The 8,164-nt window shown below is 33.5% G+C and overlaps 1 long non-coding RNA gene and 1 pseudogene across 1 annotated transcript; one reads left to right on the plus strand and one right to left on the minus strand.

Annotated features, from left to right (window-relative positions):
- Window positions 1–454: 454 nt before the first annotated feature.
- LOC108781878 (NADPH--cytochrome P450 reductase-like) lies at window positions 455–1,991 on the minus strand (annotated as a pseudogene).
- Window positions 1,992–4,230: 2,239 nt separating this feature from the next.
- Window positions 4,231–5,772, plus strand: LOC108781892 (uncharacterized). Its single transcript, XR_001940971.1, has 3 exons — window positions 4,231–4,315; window positions 5,452–5,609; window positions 5,711–5,772. It is a non-coding gene; the product is annotated as an uncharacterized LOC108781892 (long non-coding RNA).
- The last annotated feature ends 2,392 nt before the right edge of the window (window positions 5,773–8,164 follow it).

Consider the following 8,164-nt stretch of genomic DNA (forward strand, 5'->3'; position numbering starts at 1 on the left):
ATATATTACATAAATATTGCGAAGAGTATTACTACGTCGACTCGCTATCAGATGTTTATTGATATTCGCGAAATTCTCGAAATTGTTGAAATATACATATATTGCTTTATGTAGAGTCTTGATTTAATAATTTACACCGGCGTCTAAGGTAAGCTTCCACTACGTTATCTTACTGATGAATCTAGTAGTGGAGGCTGGGACGAAACGCCGACTTGTGATATTCTTCGCAATATACCAAAAAAATTAAAAAAATAATATAAAAAGAGAAAAAAAATTAATTAATTTTTAAGAATTCGGTTGCGATTGTTGAGGACTCTGTGAAGTCGAAACTTTTCCGTATATACCGATGTAATTATTAATAATAAATTTATATATATTTCTAACAACTAGTATAGTTCAATTAGTTTTTGACCTGGGAGGTATATCAAGTTTAATTTGAAATTTATTTGAGCGGATATCAATTTAATTTAATAATTTGCAACGTTAAGTTCTGACATATTACCGTGTTCCATCACCAGTTTGAGCAAAATGTTGTGCACGTTGCAAGCCATGTTTTTTGCACCCCTAAAAAAGAACATACATAATTTATAATTTGAATATATTTTTTTTATAATAGTAAATGCTTTAAACTAACCCGCAAATATAAATACGTTTGTTTTGTTCGCCATTGGCACACCATATTTCCTCCTTATTCTTCTCAAGTAAATGCGCGACGTATATTTTGTGCGATTGCTCCCGGCTGAACGCGGTGTGCAATGTTAAAATGCCGTTCTTCACATATTGCTCTAATTCTTGACGATAGAGATAGTCCTCTTGGCTTTTCCTGCATCCAAAGTACAGTATCGTGTCGCCTGTTTCTTTACCTGGAATTTAAATATTGATACACTCTTCTGGCGGAGAAAATATGTTAGGAGATATCGAAAGCGAATACATGTTTACCTGCTTTTCTAGCAAAGTCTCGCTCTTGTATGAAGTCTCTGAATGCCGCTAAACCAGTTGCTGGACCAACCATAATGATGGGGGTACTCGGGCGCGTTGGCAAGCGGGGGGAACTGAGATTTTCTTACGAAAATCAGAACAAGACAAGGTAGATTGGAAGGATGTTTTTCCTTCAACCAATTGGTCGTTACGCTCTTGTTTATTCTATACCAGTCGGAGTTTTGTACTTCATCACTACTGCCATAATGTGGATCGAAGTTGGATGAAGCTAAAACAGAAAGAATGATTTTTATACAAATTATTTTTTAAGAGAAACCTCTTCTTAAATCATTTTTTAAATTAAAAGAAATACCTTCGGAGATGAATTGAATAGTACCGACATTGTAATCGTGCCAAAATCTCGCACAGAGATCTAGTGATGGCTTCGAATTGGGAATATCCTCTAAAATATGCATAATATTGCGATTCTCTTGAATTATCCATTGCTGATAAACAGACTTGTTCTCTGCGCTGGTCGATGCCATCAATTTCAGCTTCCCCTTATCTACGGGATCGGTCGTGTACTCTGCTAACTCCTTAAGGACGTGCGTGCGCGAATTACTTGTAATGTCTAAGTAATGTGTGGTTAAAGCAGTCCAGTAACTCCAAGGACAAGAGAATGGATGTTTCTTCGAAGATTCCTCTATAAAGAAAATAAGAGATTATTTTAAACGTAAAAAACGCAAACGCATAAATCATTCTTACATAAAATTTGAAGAAAACAGTAAAAGAAGAGAGAAAGTAAGTAAATACCGTCTGTATTCGTCTGTATTAGTAGGATCGTTCGCCTCTCGAGAGCAATCTGGTGTCGTTACCAGACTTTTTATCATTCCGTGCATGTTTCATTCTTTCGATATGTTTCTGCAAAGCATATAAATATGTGTTTTGTAAGTATTCTCTTGAATAATTAATAGTCTGTAAGGTTATATGGATAATTTACTTACTTTACAACTTTTTTTTAGTTGAGAGGCAAACTGAATGCTCAATCCATATTTTTGCTGTTTTTGTGCCATTTGTATCCGTAATTCATTCACACAGCCAAACTAAAAAGAGGGGAAAAAAATTTAATCATAAAAATGAAAAGTTCAAGCCATGTTCAAGAAATACATAAAGTGTATGTTTACTTTGTACAGGCACCTTTAATTAATAATATATCAGTTACTTTTCATGGTAATATATTATTATTAGATAAAAAGGTTTAAATTTTTGAGTATCCTTTTTTGAACATGGCTTGAACTTTTCATTTCTATGATACGATTTTTGTCGGATATCATTTACTTTTTAGAGTACAAATATATCACAAAATAATAAACATAAAAATGGCATTGTAAGAGTCATATAAATAAAAATAATAATTTGAACAGCAAATTTAAATAATATATTTTAACATAATCTATTCCGACAACACTTAAAACTAATTTATAATACAACATAGAACAAAGATGTATGACATTATATTACATAAATTTACTAGTTTTGACCACGTATTTAGGTCCTCTTCAGAATGATTAATAAGTATGAAATGCATCATCTAAGATATTCTTATTATTATGATATACTAATTTATTCTTTTATCTCTTAATTTTATGATATCCATTTGAAATCTTAAACCTTCGCGGCGCACAGAATGCATTATTAAAAAACTATAAAAATTAACTTTTAACACAAAGAGATAACAAAGATAATGAAAGTTTATGTTGGCTTACGGTACCACTACCATTCATTCCAGTCCACGCAGAAAAAATCAAAAGATTTTAATTTTAAACAAGAACGATATTAGAGTATCTTTTCGTAGTCCAAATAAAATGAATAAATATATTAAGGTACAAAAAGACTCACGTCTCCACACATCCAAAAATAATGTTGTCTATGATCTTTCTTCTTCTTAATTATTAATGGCTCATGTCTCCCAACGTAAAGTGAGCGGAGACAATACGGCCAGATCACGTCAATAGATTTCTTCAAAAACTGGTGATGCAATGCCCGCGAGAATGGCGTTGCTCGACCGGTTTCCGGGCGCCTGCGTCTATGGCGTCGTCACGCCACAATAACGCGCGTCATAGGAGCCCAGGTCGTCAAAGGGTGCTAAATGACGAACAATCGAGACGAGCTCAACCACGGACACGCATCTATATGATACAATGCACAGTCAAAGTTGGCAACACTTTCAAAAATATACAATGAAGAGCATCCGAACCGAAACGCGTCCGTAACGGTCGGATGGTTCGTCGGAACTCTATTTCTCACTGGGTAAAATTTAGTGTAATGATTGTGAAGCTTCCATGGAGGTAAGAAATAATAGGAGGGAGGATATACCCCATACACCCCCTATAAGCAGACGTAAGGGAGGAACAATGAGCGCCATATTGGTGTGGCTTGCCAAAGCGCGTCATTTGAAACGAAGAATGGAAAATTCATAAATAATATTTATAAGTATGATATATACATACGTATATATATGTGTCTGTGTGTGTGTATTTGTGCGTGCGTGCGTGAGTGTGCATATATATATGTGTGTGTGTGTGTGTGTACATATATAGTTATTTATACTTACCCATGAAATTTTTTTTAATGACATGTCTATTTCTTCTTTATTAATATTTGTATTGCTTTTGCTACCTATTGCACTATATCGCATGGGCATTTTGTTTAATATTGTTATGTATTGTGGAAAAATATGACGCCAATTATAGATTATTACATTCACCAAAGATAAGTATTGTTGATCGTTTTGTCTCTCGGGAGCTGCTCAGAATCGCTCCGAACGAACCTAGTTCTTTGATTGATCAATTCGTAAAATTTTTTTTCTGATTGATCAACGAAGCATTTGCAGCATTAAATGGATCACATTCAAGTACGCTGGGTTTATTCAGAACAATTCCGAGCTACTCCCGAGAGACAAAACGAACAATACTATAAGTACATACATAATAGGTTCAGATAGGTCAGAGATCATGCGCCTAGTGCAGAATAGTGCAAGGAGTATCTCAATAAAGTGTACAAAACGCCTTACTAGCCCGATATTTCATGTGTCGGTCGACAAACTTTTCAAGCACGTTGAATGGCTATAGGACAGAGAGATCCGAGAATCTCTCTGTTGTACAGCCAATAAACAGGCTTGAAAAGCCTTGTCGTGCGACACATGAAATATCGGCCTTACTGTGGCCAACCAATCACATATAACGCAGTTTTCCCCACCACCTGGAAGGCCATACACTCCCTCCTGTTATTTCTTATCTCCGTGGAAGCTTCTTATGTAGGACAGACGAATAGACAACTAAAGACGAGAATAAATGAACATCGTAGTCATATCAGACATAATACATCTGTGAGATCGGTAATAACTGAACGTAGATTAAACCATGATCATGATTTTCAATGGGATAGTGTAAAAATTCTTGATGAAGAACCTTGTTATAGAAAACGTTTGATTTCAAAAATGTTAAATATTAAAAAACAGAAAGTGTATAAATTTACAAACTGATACAGAAGGTCTTCATAAAGAGTATATACCTATAAATAGAATTTGATCTTTCAATATCAGTTCTTTTTTTTAGTCTGTGTTGATCTGTCGCATAGGTTTGACATATTATTATATAATTGATTGCAAGATGCATTGTGACATAATTTTTTACATTTTTAACATATTAACTATAATTTATTTTTTATTGTTTACTATTTGATTTATGACATCTCTTGGTAGTTTGGTTTTTTATTGTACATCTATTGTTAAGCAGATTGACTAATATTTCCAAATGTGATATAAATCTTTCGGTATGTTTGTATATTTATATTTGTCTTTGTAATTTAAATTTTTTAAATTTCGAATAACTTTTTTACAGATTTATAGAAACTGTATAACTTTTCTACTATTCTTAAAAAAATGCGGTTATCTGTATATTTCAACATCAACGTAAAAGCCAAATCTGAAGATGATTCAATAATGTAGTCGAAACTTTTAATTACGTATTTATATATATTTTTATCGTTTAATGTTAGATTTCAAGTAGTTTTAAGTTTTATGTTATAATAGTTATAAAATTAAATATTGTTTAATATTGTTACCTATAATAATTTATTTATTGACTCTTACAATGCCATTTCAATGTTTATTATTTTTTGTATAAAAAAAGTCCTTTTTCTTCTTAATTTTATGTATATATTGTTGTTGTGTTTGTGTATGTATATGTTTATGTGTATGTTTATTATGTTATGTCAGTTTCTTAGTCATAAATACAAGTAAATGGAATTTATCAATATGTTCATCAAGATGAATAGCGATACAATATCTATATGATAAAATATAATAATAATATAAAGAATTATACATATAACATAAATTAAGAAAATTAATGAGATTTAAACTCACCTAATGATATAATCACAAACATCCACATCAGTTGCATTTGTAGGTAATTCAAATAAGTATTTGATGTAGTCAGAACAGGCTCGCTGATTACATTTATATTATAGGTCCAGATGGAGGTTGTGCTATCGCTGCCTGTCACGCTTGAGCAAACATTGGCTTGAAGATGATTGAAATTCGCCCTAGGCGTGGCAAAAACTGTGGTTAGAGGATCGTTTATGTGTAAGACTCATACACGTGTTCACGGAGGGAATAATTAGAATAGGTATCGTAGGCGCAACACATGATTGCGGTTTGGCTATTACTCCCCAACTGCTTTCTTCTTGTTAAACTCTAATAAACATTTACTTACTGCATTTTTCAAAGCATGTCGAGGGTGATACATGTTTGGTGATAATGTTGACGGAACATCTTGATCAAAACGCATCCTCTGTCTCAGTTTCTAAATCCGCTGGATACAGTATCATCTGCAACACAGAACAATTAATTCTTATATCTGTGCGTACTTATCACATAATATGCATATATGAATCATGTACTTTTAAAAAATATAAATACGTGTATGATATGTATTGTTGTGTTTGTATTATACGTTTATGTATATAAATGTGTGTAAACACACACTTTTGCATAACGCATAAAGCATGTGCATAAGGAATTTCATTGGCCCATTTTCTTATGCATGAGTCAATGGACCAATCAAATTCTTTATGTATATGGTTTATGCGTTATGCAAAAGTCTGTGCTCCCCGCTTAACGAAAAAGCCGCCGTAGGCGGTGAATAACACAAATAATGACGCAATATAACCCGCGAAAATGGCGAGAACCGCCCGAACACCGTGCGCTTGCGTCACAGATTTCTATATATACTACTAGACTGCTAACTTGTTTGAAAAAGTGGACCCCAATTTTGATTGTGCATTATACGCATGCGTCAAGAATCGCACCGCGTGACCCGTGCGACACATGCGCATACATTAGCACGCTCATACGTATTTTGACAATTAACCTGGGTAAATATTGTAACATTGAAAATATGACCCGATCGGAGTAGAAACATTTGTTGTAGTAGCTACATTATATTTAAATTAAAGTTTTAGTTTTTTTATGTTATCGGCTCTCTTTGCCCTTTATTATTTTACTTTGATAAATATACTTTAAGTTAATTAATAATTCTTACTGAATAAAACTCAGCTTATCAATACTTTATGTATTGTAACGTTGGAAATGTATTGTAATGTTGGAAAGGCACACTTTGCTAGCATCGTAATTGAAAATGGTTTTTAAATTGTGGTACATATGCTGTAATAATAGGTAAATGTTAAGAAAAGCCCCTTCATCACAACTTTTAATAAAAATATACAATCGATGAGTTTTTGCATGAAACGAAGGAATCTGGCAGAAAAAAGTTCGCTCTGCCTCGCGAACCGAGATATTAAGTATTAAAGCGAATTTATTTTTAAAATAAAATGAATTTCGTAGCTATGACAGATGTACTAACCTACATGGCTATCAACTTTAACGCTTAATATCTCGATTCGCGAAGCAGAGCGACACTTTTTTTGCCAGATTCTTTCGTTTCATGCAAAACCACATCAATTGAGTATATTTTTATCAAAAGTTAAGGTGAAGGGGGTCTTCTCAACATTTACCATACCTACGGCTACAATACTACAGCTATTCGCAATATCGCAATCAGCGCAGACATAGCCATGTTACATTCCTTCGGTGTAGTTCGTGACGCATGCGCAGGATTATTATAAATTTTAGGGTCCACTTTATACAAGCTTGTATTAAGGGAGTTAGCAGTCTAGTAGTATATATAGAAGTCTGTGGCTTGCGTTCACGACGTCGTCGCGTCGCTAAGGCTGGAGTCCCATGAGGGGGACTCGCTGCGTATCGCGTAATCACGTAACCAATCAATAATCAGTAAAATGCTAAACCACAATAGCAGATTGCTTCTGATTGGTTACGCAGTTACGCGATACTAGAGACCCTCTAATCAGAGTCGCGAAATAACGTTTCCAATTTTGATTGGTGCTGACATTTTTCAGCAAAAACCGGAAATAGTCATGGCGTCAAATTTAAGTCGACTTACATTCGCTGCCCATTTTGCTCTTTTTTCAGGATTACAAGGAAAGACTTTCATAATATAACCCTTTTTTGCAGAATTATTGCAGTCTGGTACAGAACAATCAGTCATTTTAGAAAATATAATTTTATAAAATACAGTATTAATATAAAAAATATAATAATGTAATTTCTTTCTGATAACTGTATTTAGAATATTTAGATCGACAGGATATAAAATTATAAATAATAGCGTTGTTGTCTGTCACGTCTGTCTAGTCAGTCTCGCTTGTGCACAGTGGTTGAGTCTTAGCATTTGATATTTGTGATTTGATAATTTAATTTAATACTGTCAAACAATTTGTTGTAACTCACTGTGTCTGAGACTGACTGGCCTAAATTATTCTGCAGACCGGTTTTGAAATTGTTTGCGATACAGTTGTGAACATGGTGAGCCTCCTCACTCCCGGTAAAATAATTGTAATTATGATAAATCTAATTTCGAAATTATTATTTTTTTAAGAAATTCTGGGAAATTATTTTGTTCTAATATAATCTATAATATAAAATTGCATACAATACATTTACAAACGTTTCAGCTTCACAGACCCTTCTTTATATGAACGTGTTAGAAATATGTGATCGGTGAAACTGCACTACATGGATTACTATATCATATCCATGTACACACAGTACATGGATTTTTATCATCAGTCTTCAAAATTTCATGAACATTTTCCTTATTTTCAG

Source organism: Cyphomyrmex costatus, unplaced genomic scaffold (assembly GCF_001594065.2).
Source record: "Cyphomyrmex costatus isolate MS0001 unplaced genomic scaffold, Ccosl1.0 scaffold92, whole genome shotgun sequence".
In the NCBI taxonomy this organism is placed as follows: Eukaryota; Metazoa; Arthropoda; class Insecta; order Hymenoptera; family Formicidae; genus Cyphomyrmex; species Cyphomyrmex costatus.